Source organism: Ambystoma mexicanum, chromosome 10 (assembly GCF_040938575.1).
Source record: "Ambystoma mexicanum isolate Mex_15411 chromosome 10, UKY_AmexF1_1, whole genome shotgun sequence".
In the NCBI taxonomy this organism is placed as follows: domain Eukaryota; kingdom Metazoa; phylum Chordata; class Amphibia; order Caudata; family Ambystomatidae; genus Ambystoma; species Ambystoma mexicanum.
The window spans coordinates 1,594,912,360-1,594,929,266 of NC_090932.1; the positions used below are offsets into that span (position 1 = coordinate 1,594,912,360).

Genomic DNA, 16,907 nt, shown 5'->3' on the forward strand with positions numbered 1-16,907 from the left:
AGGATGTTTACCGGCCCCCGACCGGCGCTGCATGGGAGGGGACCCGAATCTTCGAGTCATTTGGTGTTGGTGGCTTGGGAACCTCTAGGGGTGGAAACCCGACCTCTCCCTTTGCCATGGCGTTGTCCTCTCTGGTTATATTGCCCACTGGTACCTTGGTTAGAGGACCAACTGTTTGCAGAGTATTGCTGCTGCTGATTTTGCTGCTGGCGTTGGCCTCGAAAAAAGCGCCTATTGCCATAGCCACATTTGTTAGGAGGCCTAGAAATCTGGTCTAGGGTTTTGATGGTGTCAAACTCTTTCTTTGCCGTTTCTAGTGCCTCATCAACCGCCTTTCCAAAGAGGTTGGCATCTTCTATAGGCTTGTTGATTAGAGACGCTTGTGCTTCAGGTTTAAACCCCGAATTACGCAGCCAGACATGGCGTTTGAGGAGTATTCCTTGGACTAGGGAACGGCCAGCCGTTTCTGCAGCATCCAGAGTGTTTTTCACGATGCTTTGGTGGACTAGGGTCCCTTCAGTAATCGTGGCCAGAAGCCGTGTACGTAGGGGTTCTGGTACCTCCTCGGTGTCCTTACGTAGCTTGCTCCGCTCCATTGTGCATCTGCGTAACTTGCTAGCAAGGAGTTGTTTACAATCCTTGTGGAATAAGAAGCGGAGGCTGTGATCCTCTTCCCTAGGGCATACAATTTTTACCCTCTTTATCTGGTGGTGCCTCGCTGATAGACAGCGGTACCCCTGCTCTTTTCCTTGTATTTGTCACCACTAGGCAGTCTGGTATAGAGTGGCCCCTGACGTACAACGGGTCTGAAGGTGAGGGACTAAATAGTTTTTCTATCCTCGGGTTGACCCCTCTGACCAACGCGGGTGTAGATAGTGCAGGGATAATTCGTCTCCTTACTAAGGCGAGGGGAATGGTTTGGCTGAAAGGGGGTTTCTCCTCGATTACCTTCTCTCCACAAAGTCAATGTCAGGAGAAACCTCCCCAGTGTCTATTTCGAAATGCGCTGCTGCCTTGCGTAGTAGTGCATTAAATGTAGGTTGATCGTCTATAGGTGACGTGTTCCTATTAGGCGAGTCCTTGGGAGGGGACAGGTTTAGTGCATCAGAGTCCGAAAACGCTGATGGGGACTGCCAGGGCTGTGAAGCACCTTCCTGTGGGTCTTCTCCGAAGCTCCCTCCACCTATATTTGGATTATCTCCAAAACCCTCCTCCTCTAGGTTTTGTTCCTCTTTGTTGCCTAAAAATTCATCCTGCTCCTGAAAGTGGGGGTCCTCTTCAGTGAGGTCATATAAATCTACATCCTCTTGGGAAGGATTAAACAGCCTAGAGAATTTAGCCCTGGGGTCCTCCTCAGGTCCCTCTCTTGCCCTTTTGGGTGGTGGTAGGTTTTGAGTCTCCATAAACCTCTCCATCATCTCCATACAGAACTGGAGTCTCTCCGGGGTCTCATGAGGTACCCCAGAGCGGTCTGGGGGGGGGGGGTGGGGGGGGGGAAATAGGGTTTTCGGCCTGAAAACGCTTTGACCCATCCCATAACATCGAGGAAAGGTTTCCGTCGCCGTCTGAAAAGCCTTCTGGCAGGCTAGGAGTGCCTTTAGATGAAGGGGGCAGTTCCTGCCTTCCTTCCGGCCTTTTCGGCGTTTCTCTAGCCTTCTGAGCGGTATTCGACGTATCTTTCGCCGTCTGCCTCTGGCTATCGGTGGAAACGGTCCTCGCCAGGCTCTCGACGACTAATCTGTCTGTGGAGGGCTCTGGTCTTGACGTTACGGGCGTTGCGTGTTCTACGGTGACGGGCGCTCTCTGGCGGAGCGCTTCGTCTGGCGGTTTGAGGGTAGCGCCCTTATCTGGCGGAAGCCCAGTCGCTGGTCGCGTCTGCGGTTGCGATGGGGGCTTAAGACTTACGGTCTGAGGAGGACGCCGGTGGAATCTGCGTCTCCGTTGGTGCTGATGGTTTCTTTTTGACAAAGAGCAATGGGCTATGTGTTTATGGGAGTGTTTTTTGTGTGCGTCAGTGTCGGCGGGGTGTTCATCCCCGTAAGCAGGGCGTGAGCCGAGCTGGTCGGGGCCGGGGACAGACTGGGAGCGTGAGTGCTCCTTAGAGAGGTCTACGACTTCCGAAACCGATATCGGGTTATCACATTCCTTGTCACTTTCTGCGGCGGCGGATGAGGAATCGGACCTCGACATGGCGTAGGACGCCCACCTCTCGACCCTGCGGTCCTTTAAAGTCTTAGGCTTAAGAAGCTGACAAGCCGTGCAGCCGTCTTCCTTGTGGTGTAAAATCGGTGCCCATTATCACCCAGTGGTGGGGTGTAGCTAATGATCGTTTCAGATACCCGTTCCACAGCAACGTTGGAGACAAACTTGGTTACATGTCAAGGGAGGGGAAAGGAGCAGGGTAACATTCCAAATAAACAGACCTGTGAAGCAAATTCTTGGTTAGTACTTGCAGGGCAGGGCGCCAGATGGCAGAGTGATCGGAGTCATGAAAGCAAGTGCTTTACACCGGGTGGGCGGTGAGCGGCTACTAAATCAGACTAGAGCATATTCAACATGTTTGTGGACGTTCATCTTTCTGAAGTAGGGCTCATCTTGGAGATTTGCTTTAAGAACATTTCTCACATTGTGGTCTTCGTTTAAGTTCTAATGGAAAGTTGCTCCGGATTTGCAACCTTGCTACTACCTACACACAGGATGTTCATGGACGATCACAGTGTCCATCCAGGGGCATTTGTTCAATAATTTAAGTAGACAGATCTACACTGTCCTGAGTTCGGAGGAAGAAAGGAAGGGATTTTCAGGATCAGCCTGTGTGACCAACCACAGTGATGCGTGCCGAGATGGATTTCTAGAATCTTGCCTGGTGGATAGATTTTAGGAAGCCACCCTAGTTATAGTGAACAGGAACTCTAAGAGGTTAGTCAAACTCAATCAAGGTAAGCATGGAGAGTGGTCAAAGCTTAGTCTCAGGAGAAAGTGAGTGGGGTCAGGGGCAATGTTCCCTCTAATTATTTTTCTCAAAGTGCGGAGATGGTTGGCGTTCGTGCACACATTAATTTCCATGTGCGCAACTGACTAACGAGGTGAACGACTTTGTGAGCATGCCCAGTTAGTGAGTTATATGCAAAAAGAGTTTTGAAGGGAATGTCCCCTTTGCAACCACTGCAATTCTTTACAAATCTGTGTAAAAGGTGTATCTTAGAGCACTTTTCCCAAAGATGTAGGCTAACAAGAAAATTGATATGTGATTATAAAGAGGGCTCATCAACCAGTCTAAGACTTCAAGATCTGCCACACTACCTAGCAAATGTATTCCTGCACAGAGCAAAATGAACATGCACAAAAAAAGCACGGATTCCTTCGTATAATAGTTTTAGTTGTGGCTATTCATTTGTCGAAACTGATCAGAGACAATGCATTAAGTGTTTTATGCTTCTGGAAAAAACATTCATCTGTATTGCAAAAAACGTATCACCTATAACTGATGTGGTTGGCTAATAATTTGCATGAGATACAATATTTACAGATGGTAAAAGGGTAGGAAAACTGCCATTTGAATTAAGTAATTAAAAGCCAGAAGAACATGCTTCTCATAATCTGTGTAAGGATGATAATTGCATCAGAATAACTTCACCACAGAATATGATGATCAGAGTTCATGTGCCTCTTTTTTCCATCCACATTACATTGTCCTGGGAACAGAGCTGTGACACTTGCTCAAAACCAGTCTTACAGCTAAGAGACATACACACCATCCATTTTTACTCCCTAAAAACAGGAAAATGTGCCCAACAGAAATGGGAAATAATGAACATAGAGGCGCCTTCCCCTTTATTTTACCCACAAATCTCCATTTATATTTACAAATCAGTGATCAGCAGAACAGTGGCATAGGTAGGAACTCTAATAATATTACTGCCTGATCTCAAGAGGAATTTTAAGGGGTGCGAACATCTTTTAATAAGGATAAAGTATCCTTTTTACTTGCAGTCAGTATCCAATATTTGGGAGGGTTGTTTGGTTAATGTGTGCAGGCATATCTCCGTTAGATCTTCTGTTCACGGAGCCACTTTTTTCATATTTGTTTTAACCTCTTGAGGATTTATTCTGTATTTAGGTTTTAAAGGTAATACTTGCTAGTATGGAAAGGCAAATAGGGTTTGCGTCTACTTAATCGAAACTATTGGACCTTTTCCCATTTGACCGAATTTGTCTATGCTCTTTTTTTGGCTGAAAATACAGGGGGAGGTGGGAAGACCCCTCAAAACCCCCTCTATTCCCTTACTCCACCCCATGTATATATTTAATTAAATTTGACCAAATTTCAACAAAACAAATCGCAAAAGTTCAGTCAAAAGTAAAAGGTCAAATGTTTTTCGACCAACTATGCGAATACGGCAAATAGGGTAGTAGAACTGAATATCATGACTACGACGATAATTTAGCTTCATTAAGAGAAAAAACAAATATCAGGTAACTGCTGTGGATTGTGCCTTATTAATTATTGAGAAGGTGGGAATTGTCTGTGTGCGCTGCCAAAACTCTTCTGAGCGGGCCAGGGGCCACAAGGAGTCCACACAGTGAAGCACATAATTCAATTTGGACAGGCACGTACAAACAATCTATTGCAGAACCAAAAAAAACCAAACAAAAAAACAAAAAAAAAAGAATTTAGAAAAATTGAATCAAACGGATAGTAATATCACACAATACTCCATTATCAAATGTGTATACAGTTACCCTTAGGTTTTTAGGAATGCATACAATAACTTGCACAACTAAAAGAAGGTAAGTAATGATGCAGTATAATGAAACCAGTTCACAAGGATTATGCCCTAATTTGATAAATCCAATCCCTCTGATGTATGGGGCCTTGCGCCTAAAAGTCAAAGTTTCTTCTTGCGGTGGTGAAAATGTTCCAGAAGATATTTAACAAGTTACAGTACAGGTATGTAAAATATTATTCCTGTCTTTCAGATAGAAGCTTTTAGGGAGGCGGTCGCGGGAGATAGGTTTTCACGCCGTTGGATCCAGTAGGAGAGGCCCAGGAGCTGCGGGTGCAAGGATTCTTCGTTGGTTTCAGGAGCAGCATGCAACCCTTTGCGTAGAAGAAATGCAGAAGGCACTGATGCAGACTTCTTTAAGACACTTCACCAGATGCGGGAAGTAGAATTCCAGCAAAAACTACCGCACACGCGTCACAGCAGGCGTTTTCCGTCACACTTGAAGACCTTCCCGAGCAGGATCCCTTGATGCTGGAAGCTGGAACTTGACAGGAAGGCACTCGTGGAACAAGCTAGCGACCACCGAATTTCCAGCGATGAACACGGAATGGCAGCAATTCTACTGAGGTAGCCCACTGGAGAGCTGGTCAGTCCAACAGGATAACAGGGACACTTCTAAGGCTCAGGATGGCTGGATCCTCGAGAATGAGTTGAGGCTGCTTGGTCCCACCTATAACGCTTACCGGATGTCTTCCAGGGTGTCTGGATTTCTCGTGAAGTGTCCCACACCTCTTGCTAGCAAAACCATGTGCGGCACTCTGAAATGGCGCATTGCCATATTTAGGGTAAAAGGGGCCGGGTTTAGTGGGTGTAGATGAAAGCACCAGAGTGGTTGGGCATCTGTGGCAACGCGCGACAATCCCCTGAAACAAGAAAGAGTGGATGCCACTTCAGTGATCGGTTTCATCCCTTCCCCCTGATCCCAGGTTGCTAGCCTTAATGGGGGGGGGGGGGGGCTGGACTCAACATACAATATGGTGCTGTAGCTTGTTGCAGCTTGCGGGTGCTTCTTTGACCAGTTACTTCACTGGTCTGCCCAAGCCTGCTGTGGCTCGAAGTATTGCTTACTCTTGTTTTGTTCCTCTGCACTTTTCAATGCTTTGGCTTGCTTCTTGCATCAATGTTTACATGCTTGCTGCTTGCCAATGCCTTTGTTCTTGCTGCTTAAGTCTCTTTTCTGCTGCTTTGTTTCTTGCCTTTTGTTCCAGCTGTCTGATTATGTCTGTGTATTCAACTTGGTAATTTGCCCTTTCTTCTCGTCTTTCCTCACAGGAGTCGGATCAGAGCGTCACTGAGCCCAGGACAAAGGTGAGCTGTATCTGAGGCCATAGTTTGCCGAAAGGAATGCTTCCTCACGTTGCATGCAGTTATATCGTAGCGCTGACTTTGGGAATAAATCCTTGTTTCTGGCTTCTTTTTCCTTCAGGTGGAGCGGGATGGCGCTGAGCACTGATCACCGTTCAGTGAGTATCTGCAGGGACCTGAGGGCAGGCATGCGAGCGCATAGCAAGCGTTCCTGCCATCTTGACAGAATAAATACAAAGCAGAGGGCATGGGCCCAAAGCGTGGCTTAAACCCTGGGTCCACTGCCCTTGTAGCCTAGACCAGTACCCTGTGCCCATAGTCCATGGCTGAAACGGCAGCCATCTTGGAAGGGTGTTGTAGTGTGTTGGAGAGATTGATGTGAAAGCCATTCTTGCACAAGTGAGGTCCAGCCACCACCTGTCTGCAGTATTATTGGCGTTGCTGGGGTCCCCGAGCCAGTGATCATGACACCACCAGTCCAAGGGTTGAAGCACCGCCAACGGCTTTCGCAGATCAGGTCGTTCAGCAGAGCTTCACTGGGCCAAGCGCATGAAGGGAAGCCAGGCCTCTTTGGGAGTTGTCCACGGATCTTCGGTCAGCTGCTCTTCTCCACAGGATATATGTCCTATTTAATTCACTATTTGGTGAATTCCCCCAATGTTTTATCAGTTGAGTAGGAACCCACTGCTGATACCATTTGTGGCAGCATGGAATGAGGAGTTTGACCAAACGGGGCATAGCGATTGCTAAAGACGTTTATTTATAGAACAAACCAACCTACTTCTCCATATCTACAGCCCCCCCTACCCCCTTGGGCAGAAGGGACAACTGGGACCAATTCCTGTGATTCATCACACTGCTCACTGGTTGCTCTTTTCCAGTGGTGAGACTCAAAGCAGAGGTCTTCCTCATCGAAATCCAGCTATAGGCACCTTCCATGATGGTAAGTTCTCAATTGGGGGCTGGGAACACCGCTAGCCGAATTCCGAAGCTCTGCAACCACAACCCCCTGGGCCTTCTTCACTAACCATCAGCCCGAATACTCTGCCCCTAGTCCATTGACAAACCTTGTGTTATTAGTCTTCCTCTTAGACTTCTCGTTGCATATCCTTCTCGTGCCCCCTCCCTCACCCGCCAATCCTTTAGAACTACACAAATCTCCATAAGGGGCAAAGTCCTTACCTGCAGCCATCCCTGGCCTTGTCTCTGGTGGTAGAAGCTTAATGTAGGAAACTGGTGTTGGGTCTCTTTGGCTAACTAGATTGATGGCTGCACCCCTTTTTCTCCAGAAACCTGCAAGTACCTACTTACCACCACAACCACACTCGCCTATTGACTTTCTAGTATGGAAGCCTATGGAAGAACTGTGTTTTTCTTCTCAACTAAAACCTTTCCACAACCAGTGAAAGCAGCTTACTTACGTGCGATTCTTGTTGGACAATTACTATGGGTCTAAGGCTGGAATGATGTCAGCGAGTTGGATTTAGCAGATCTGGACTTACTTTTTAACTGTTTTCCTTCCCACTTTCCTTCGCAAAAGTGCAATTATTATGTAACTGTTTACAATATGAAATGTAGGTGGCGTCCATTTTGTTGCATTTTTATTCACTGAAAAACATAAGCTGATCAGATTTAATGCAACAAAAACCTTGAAATTTAGCGGATGTGGGAAGTCAAGACCATCTTAATTCAGTGTGCTCCCGTTGCAAAGGCCATGCTCACGTACATATTATAAGACAAGGGAGTCACAATGACATACAAAATGGAATTATGGAGAACCAACAGAGTGCACCACTGAGTGCCATTGGCTGACTGTTTAATATTTCTGGATACAAGGATTGCAACTCATTTAAAGCGTGGAGAATGCTTTATTTTCAAATGTTGTGCTTTTATTTTCACCAATTAACTGCCTCCGATTTGGACACGCCCCCCTTTCAAACCAGCTTTCATAAATCTGCCGGCCACGTGCAGCAGCACGCACGCACCAACAGAGTGCACCACAGAGCGCTGTTGGATGTTGGTGGCGAGAGGAGGCGCGAGTGGCTTCCTAGTTGGTAGTTCTTAGCTTTTGTTTGCTTTTGTTTTTGCCGTTACTTTATTGTTTTGCAAATCACGAGCGACTAACCGCTCAGTAGTCCTTTTCCTTCTGGAAGCTATCCTTGGTTTTTGCCACATATGTACACTCGAAAAACAGCTATGCCCAGTAAAATATATCCGCAATTTACAAAAGAAATGAACAGTTTGAAATTAACAAGAGATCACTAAGGGCGACGAGGAAGGTCTCACTACAAAAAGGGAGGAACCGAAAATATCGAACAAAGTCTCAAACTACTTATATAAGAGACTGCTGGACTAAGCCCAAATGCAAACAATGAATTCAGAGGGTATAAATGGACACAATACAAAAGTGTAGATCGACTTTGGGGAACTACCAGACTCATTGATTGTAGAAGTGCTCCCTCCTACGGAAGTAATCACCCAAAACGAGCAGTTGGGTGAAATAAACCTACCGATGGCTGGGAAGGACACAGCCATCGATCTGCAGTTGGATTCAGCACAGGACGCAGTCAACCGTCAGCTCCTGGTCAAAGCACAGGTCCATCAAGAAGGGGGTGGGGGGAGCTAGTACTACTGGAGCAACCCATCAACAAGGAGCCCCTGGAAGGTGCTACAAAGGATTTTTTGATAGAGTTTTCTTCCTCTCCCCCCTCAAGGGTGAAAACACCAGAAGAACATAGCGATATCCAAGATCCGAGTGAGGCTCCGCGAAACATCCAAAAGGAGGAACCCATACTGACCTGGAAAGGAGGGGCCCTGGTAGATCAGGGATTGCAGCCTGCCCATCTTTACACGCCAACTCCTCTAGATCGCTCACAATCGCTCATGTTATGCTGACTCCCTCAAGACCTCAACAAGATCTTCTGTATCATTTTCCAACCCTAAGCCTAGGAGATCTTTGGGTCTGACGTAAGGCTTAATCTCGATGATGGATCATGCATTGTCAGCAATGAATACAGCCTTATTAGCTTTAGCTAAATTGTATGAAGGTTTAGATATTACATTTTGATTAATGTCGAAGACGTGCTACGAGAATAATAAGCAGTTGGCAGTAAATACAAAAGGGCTAGAGCCGGAAATGCATTTATCCAAGAGGGTGGGTAACGATGGCCTAGTAGAAATAAAGAATTGCAGGAAGAGCTTGCACAAGAGAGGATAAGTGTATCTCTAAATCACCAAACTCTCCGCACTCTGGCTCCTCTCACCTAACATTCTGCATCTTCCTTGTGCCTGCTCGCGCCTCCCTTTCCTTTACCGTCCGACTACTCCCCCCGCCCCAGCTTGTCCTCCGTCATCTCGCCCTCCCCCATCTTCTCCTTTGCCGCTTCCTTTTCCTCCTCCCTCCTTGTCAGTGTTGTGTCCTGGTCTGATCCCGCCCCCTCAAAAGGCACAATCTACTCAGCAAGCAGTTGAACTTATTGAAACTACTTTTAAAATGTTTGATGCAATGAAAGGAGGAGCAAATAAGGCGATATTACCAGAAAAGCGCAAAAGCAACCCACCAAGCAGTTGCTTTTGGTTCAAGAGCATTTTTGCACGCCCTCTCGACTCCGCCTAAAGAGCTTTCAAGAGGGATTAAGAGGGGAGGACTGAAACAGAAAGTGAATAACATGGCGACTAAGAAATCAAGAGTAAAAGAAGTCTTGGTGAACAAGAATCACATTAGGAGATCGTAAGTATACAAAGTCGGGGGTATTCGACCACTCCCCAACAGAAAAGATTCAGGGAGGATACTCATAGAAATGACAGAGAAAAGTTATCACATCCTGTACAAAACATAAGCCAGCAAATCTAAATTGGGGAGATCAACCAAGTGTATACAAGCAAAGAAATAATACTCCAGAGAGGATGCTTAAGTTTACTCATATGTCAACTCAGCAAAGTAACACAAATAGGGGATATAAGTCAAGATCTAATGCCCATTTGAATGAAGAACCGGCCCAGAGGGAAAACACTAGCAGCAGATGGGACAATGATGCTAACAAAGTAAAAGAAGTGAGAGCTGTAGATAGTCCTTTGCCTTCAGGGATATAAAAAGATAAGCTCTTTCCTGCTGGAACGTAGGAAAGGCTCCTACCCGCAATACATCGTAAATAGGCAAAGTGTTATGCACCTTTGACAGGATACTCCTGATTTTGAGGACTTTGTCAGATAAAACCGAGGTGGAATTCCTAAGTGATTTCAACCTAGCAAGGGTGAGGATCACATTTCCCCTCACAGCTTGTGGCAAGGGCCTTGTGGGAGCCAGAGATAATCTCTATAATCAAGGCTTTATTTTTAAAGCAGACAGAGCTCGGAAACTCCCCACAAACAATAGGGGAAAGGATATGCAGATATATAAGAAGAATCCTTCCCTATATAAACCCGAAAGAGACACTAGAGGTAGGCAGGACTGTGCAGTACAGAGGAAACAGATGAGACAGGAGCTTCGCCAAACAGACAGAAAAGTGAAACATTGGGCAAGATATGACAAGCGGGTAGAGGGTTCCCGTCCTAATCCAACTATGAAAACTAGTTACGCGAGACTAACAAAATCACAGCATCGAAGTTAGGATGCTGGAGCACAAGGGGTTATAAGCATCTCTTGGTAGTTGAGCAGAACTCTCTGGTAGATTTAGACATTGTGGTTTTGCAAGAGACCTGGATAACAAACCATCCAGTGTGGGGCGGACATGCAGTGTCAGTGGTTCCAGCAATTAAAAATAATAGGGGTAGGCCAGCAGCAGGTTTATTGTTTGGGCCTCTCCAAACCCCTTTACTCAAAGTTAGTCCTGCCACAGGGGCACTTAACATTTATAAATGTATATTGGAATCACAACACTATACAGGGTGCCAAATTTCTAGAAGGCATTGAGCAGATGTTAGATTTATTATCTGAAGAGAAGGATATCATCTCTGCATTGATAATGAGCGATTTAAATATCCATGAACCGGGAAATGTATCTATGGAAGGGACTAAGTAGTTGATTCACGCTAATGGAGGAACATAATTTTATTAGGCTCAATGGGACTCTAAAAGGAGATATCCACATGAGACTGACGTGGCCTTGAAACAAACAATTTTACTACATATATGTTGATAGAAAGAGCTTTTGGAGAACAAAAGATCTAGGAGGTATTAAAGCAAAAACATAGCGACCATAGTCTGTTATTGTTGACTTGGGTTATTGCACTTCCAACACCTAAAAGAGCAGGCTACGATTTTGACTTGGAATTAACAGGGGGCCAGAATAGGTTCAGGTGGACTGCGTCATCACTGAATTAATTGAATTCCCTTTTAGATAAAGAGTATATAACAGGATTAAGCTACCTCAGAACCAAGGAAACATTGTATGTAGCCACCCTCTCTTGAAGTAAATAAAAACGGGATGTGGTAAACAGAAATAAGCATGAACATACTTTCGATCAGGAGGTAAAAAAAAAACACCAAGAAATCCATATTGAGAAAGCAGCGGAGAGACCTTAAGTTCTGCACTATAGAAGAAAGAACAACAAGTTGAAAAGTATAAGCAGCAATATAAAAATTGGCTAAAGGCCAGTCGAGCCGGCATCTATCAGGCAGATGGTGAGCAAATGCTGCGAACTACAGCTCCCCAAAAAATAAAAAAATAAATAAAAAGCTGAACAGTAATTGAAGTCTGTGAAAAAACAGATAATTTGGGATCAGAGTTTCAGTTCCTTCTTCTCCCGGGCCAAATGAAGAAGTGTGTCTCTGTCACGGTAACTTAAGATTTTGGCTACTGCTTGGGTGACAGGGCGCGGTGTGCGCACTACACTGAAGAACGGACATAGATCCAATAGGTCCTGAAGCAGCTTTTCGACTGCCAGTTCCATATTCCCGGACAATGCATTTTCGAGGACCCCAATAATCCTGACATTATTTCTACGGGAGCGTGATTCAATGTCATCGCACATGGCCTTGACTGATTTCATGTCTCTGAAGAGGGTAGCCACTGTACCTTGCAATGAGCGGATGTTGTCTTTGTTGGTGCCAATTCTGTCCTCTGCTTTGTTAATTCGGTCTCCTTCCTGTGCCAGCTGAGAACGGATTGAAGCGATGATGCCGTCCAGTTTTTTGTGCACAGCTGTAAAGCCTTTCGCCATGGACTCCATCATGCCAGTAAGATCCTGGGCTGGCGTGGGCAGCTGAGCAGAGGTGGATGGGTCCAGTGGTGATTGTCGAGGTTGGCTTGGGTCTTCTCGCAGGGTTGCCTTCGTGAATTTGTCCATTGCGCCCGCCTTCTTCCCCCCCCTGCTAGACCCCTTGGTCATGACTCATTGAATTGAGTAGCGTGGACCCTATAATGCTGGGCCAGTAGTTTGGAGTCAGGTGGAGGGTCTCAGCCGTGCCCGTGACACTTTTGGCAGTTAGCAAAAAGATCCGGGCCTTCGAAGTGGGCTCCCACCCTGGGTACAGAAAGGAGGTAGATCATGGAAGGTCTCGGAAAGTCTACTAGTCCCGTCACGTTGAAGTGTACAGCCTTTCTGTTGCTGCAGTCGGCCATGCCGGGTGACGGCTCCTGCCGTAGGTGTGTGGATACTACTTATTTGGGAGGCAGAACTGCTGCACTGGGTTGTGCCCTAGGGGATCCTTCCCTTGGGCGGGTTGTGACAATGCATAAAGCACTTCTGTGCGCCTCCATTCAAGGTCCCCTGCCCGCATGAAATTGGTTGCCCCAATAAAAAGATTGTGAAGAGCGGCTAGATGCTGAATTCCTTTTAGGGGGTGAAACCGTGCAACGTCCCAAGAAGCAAGAAGCATTCAAGCGTTCAAATGGGTGCACCAGAGGTTTGGCAAAGAGTTCCTGGTGGTTCTAGGTGCCTTGACGTGCATCAAGTGTCTGATGAGTGCTGCGTGCGAATTCAGCCTCCTGGGTGAGGAGGTGGCTTAAGTGTGAGCTCTGTGGATAATCAACGGAGCAATGTCTAACTCCTCCGTAGTGGGCGTCAGTTGGCGGATCCACCTAGGGTTAGCAAGGGTGGCGGTTGGGTCGGAGAAAAGGCCCCCACCCCATGCGCAGCTGGTGTATAGTGTCTGTATCGCTGGGATGGGCCGAATGCTCAGGTGGCACTGATCACCGAGCGGCACAGGGGAAGCAGAGTGTTGCAGGGTATGGGTTGCGCCACCAGACCCTTTAGCCACAGTTGTAAATAGGGATCCTGATAAATCCTGAGTGGACCGTGGAACTTACTTGCAAAAGATGAGGGCTGGGATTGGCCCATGTTCAGTTGCGGGATCCACTGTAGCGGCACAGATCCCGATGCCGGTGGCAGGCGTGGAGAGGGTTCGGTCCACTTCACCCCCACCTCGTATGGACCCAAGAATAGTCTTCGGGGATGGTCAAAGGGAGCAGAGCGTGCTGGTGTTACGGGTGCTCCTGCTCTAGGAGGGGAGCAGGATTCAGCTAGTGAGCGTCGGGAGAGCTGCCCTGCTGTAGGCTCCTGTAGGGCTACGCCTTAGATTTGGCGAGGACCATCCGAGCAAAACACTTGTTGCAGTGTGGTGCGGCTCCTCCTAAGCATGCGCTGGCAAGAGCAGCACTGTGGGTTGCAAACGGGCTGGATGGCTGCAGCGAGGCTGAGATGTAAAGTATCCACAGGGAGCGGGGAAGGGCGGTAAAGAGTCCCATGGCGCTCCGCCACCAACGGCATACACAGAGCTCACCCCAGAGACCCCTCCACGTATCTGAAGGAGCCGAATGTCGGTGCAGGAGTCCACGCTGCAGTATCCAGCGGGTAGCCGGCCCATCCTCTCAGCCCCCAAGTGCGGGCAACTTTGGAGGGGAAAGCAGGAGTTCGGGAGCCGCAGTGGCAATTGCGTGCGATGATGGGTCTGTGGCTCCGCTCAAACACGCAGCTAATCGCCGATCTGCAGTGGAGCCACCAATCGATCTGGAACTGCGGCAAGCAGTGCCCCAGAGCTGCGGATCGCACATTAAGTATTTTCAGGGCAGGCCAAAGGGCGGGAAAGACAGCAAAGGAGGATGTTTTCTTTGCTTGGCGTGGGGCTACGCAGCCATTTTCCAGGATGCTCAACAGCGCCTCCATCCTCCAGTGTTTTTGCCCTGCACTGCGCAGTAATTTTGACTTTTTCCTCTAAAGGAAAATGAACGAGAGTAGGCTGAAAACTCTTTGCCTACTTACTACATTTTTCCTCTTTTTTTTTTTAAATCTTTCCCAAAATATCCAGGCTGGGGCCCAGGGGGATGTGTGTTGTTCCGGCATAAACTTTATGTTTGTAAAATATCAGCCAATTTCATCTAAGTCGTTATTAGCAGTTCAATTTTTGGGATTTGCTATGGATAATGCTACTCACATTACCTATAGTGCAGCAACTACTGTTCTATAATATAACCAACATTACATATCTGTAATAGTCTTTCCAATGCTTGTATCTACTTATATTAACATGGTTTGCATAGGTCGACATAGTGGATGGTGCAGAGCATTACATGATTTTCGATTTCTAAAAAGGGACATCAACTGGGCGTTCTTGTAATACTATCCCTACACTAATGTGTACTGTACACCCATGATACCTCATGCGTCAAGGTCCTAAAATAGTTATTTTTCCGATTGTTACGTGGAGTGTATAGTAAGGTGTAAATGTGAAGAATTGTTTGAAAAAACCTCACATGATGAAACAGGTCTATGGTGCTTCTGCTCCCAATGAGGTGAGGCTGGGTAGGCGTGTGCGAATCCAAGCATCAGAAAGACGAAAACGGGTAAGTAAGGATTGCCTTCTGAGGCTTGTGGATCAGTTTACAATTGCAAGCAGTACCAGAAGATGGTGGTGAGTTGATGGAAGGAACAGAGAAAAATGTTTTAGCACTGCTTGTCCCACCTGTCATTTCTGGCCTGTCAACACAATGTTGTGTGAACGTGTGTACTGAACTCTATGGGGCAGCCTTGCATATTGCATCTAGAGGCACATTAGCAATGCATGAAATCATAGCACCTGTACCAGGTGTGGAGCGTGCTTTTGACACAGTAACAGTGCTGGATGCATTGCACGCTCATTCAAAAAAATAGTAGGCTTTAAGACAGGGCTTCCGTTTCTACAGGCTGCTAAGGAAACAAAGAACGGTTCCGTTTTCCCGAGTGATCTCGTTTTATTAAGGTAGTACCATGACTGCCCTTCAAGCATCCAGTGTGTGGAGTGCTCTCTATCTACTCAATTTGGCAGCTTTTGAAAGGAAGCTGGCAGAACAATTGACTGGTTGACATGAAACTTAGAAATGTAATTATGTGAGAATCGTGGGTGTGTTCTTAAGACAATCTTGTTTTTGTGTATTGTGACAAAGGGTTCTGTCACGGACAATGCCTGAAGTGCACTTACTCTCTGAATGGATGTAATCGCAATGAGAAGACCATGCAAGCGAGCTCTTTAAGGCTTGCTTTATGCATTGGCTCAAGAGAGGGGCCCAGGAGTATGCTTAGGACAATGTTTAAAATCCCAACCTAGGGGTGGGTTTGCAATCAAAGGGTAAAATCGTTCAACTCCTTCCATAAAGGCTTTGACGGCTGGGACTCTCCAAAAGACTTTACTCTGTGAAGTGATAAGCACCTAGAGCTGCGCGATTGGTCTTGTTTTTAAAATTCATTAAAAGTAAGAGTCCAATAAGTGCAATGAGTAGTGCACTATGTCATTGTCAATTGATTTTACACACCAAACTGCAAATCCTTTCAACTTTTTAAAATTGCAGTGTCTAGTGTTGGGTTTTTGGGCTTCTTTTAGAATGTCCATGCATCTAAAGGCCAAAGTAATGGCACCACAAGTCTACAACTTGAGGTGCCAAGCTGCTAAGTTGGTTGGCTGAGGATGAAGGGTTAACCCCAGATTCTGTGTCGACATAGGACATGTTAGTTTTATTGGTGGACACATGGACATTTTGAGGAGGGGGAAAACCACTTCTGACAAGCCCACATTAGAGCTTTTGGGATCATTCTTAATTTCTCCTGGTACATCTTGTGTATTACTGTGTGATCTGAGGAAAAGCGAAAGCAAATATTCCTGACCAACTTATCCACTGTGTGTTACCCTTAAATTACCTCTGTGTGAAACTGGAGACATAATGTAGGCATTTTGCGGTTTCTCTTGTGGCAAATAGATCTCCATCCGATTGCCCCCTACGTGTACAAATGTTGCTTAGAACACTAGTGGGAGTTACATTCGGATATTCTGAGAGATATGTGCTTCTGCTAAGTGTTTCTGCTAGGCAGTTGTGTTCCACTGGAACATGTTGGGATTGGAGATGTATTCCTCTTTGGAGGCTCCAGTTCCAAATCTTCTGTGCTAGTGTGGACAGCCTGAGGTAGGGGGTCCCGTCCTGTTTGGTGATGTAAAATATGGCTGTTGTATTTTCTGCAATGATTAGCAATCCCCCCCCAATTAACTGATGTTGGAATGCTTGTGGCGCCTTCAAAACTTCTAGCAACTCTAGAGTGTTGGTATGCTTCATGGCAGGTTTGCGTGACCGCATCTCCTGTGCCGTTTGGTGGAGACAATGGGTTTGTCAACCTAATATTGATCCGAGTGATCCATCGGTTGCGATTGTAAGGTGTGCTGGAGGATTGACAAAAGGTTTTCCCTGTAACAGGTTTACTTTTGTCCATCACTGAAGAGCCAACACCGGTTTTTGCGAAACCATAACTAGAACACCCCAATTGCCTTCTGCCTGCGACCAAGGTTTCACTAACCACTCTTGCATCGGACGCATATGAAGCATTAAATGTATCACAATGAAGATGAATGAC

The 16,907-nt window shown here is 46.5% G+C and overlaps 1 protein-coding gene across 4 annotated transcripts in view; it reads right to left on the reverse strand.

Moving 5' to 3' along the window:
• SNAP29 (synaptosome associated protein 29) overlaps nucleotides 1-16,907 on the reverse strand; it is a 119,571-nt gene that overhangs the window by 6,888 nt on the left and 95,776 nt on the right. The window lies entirely within an intron of this gene.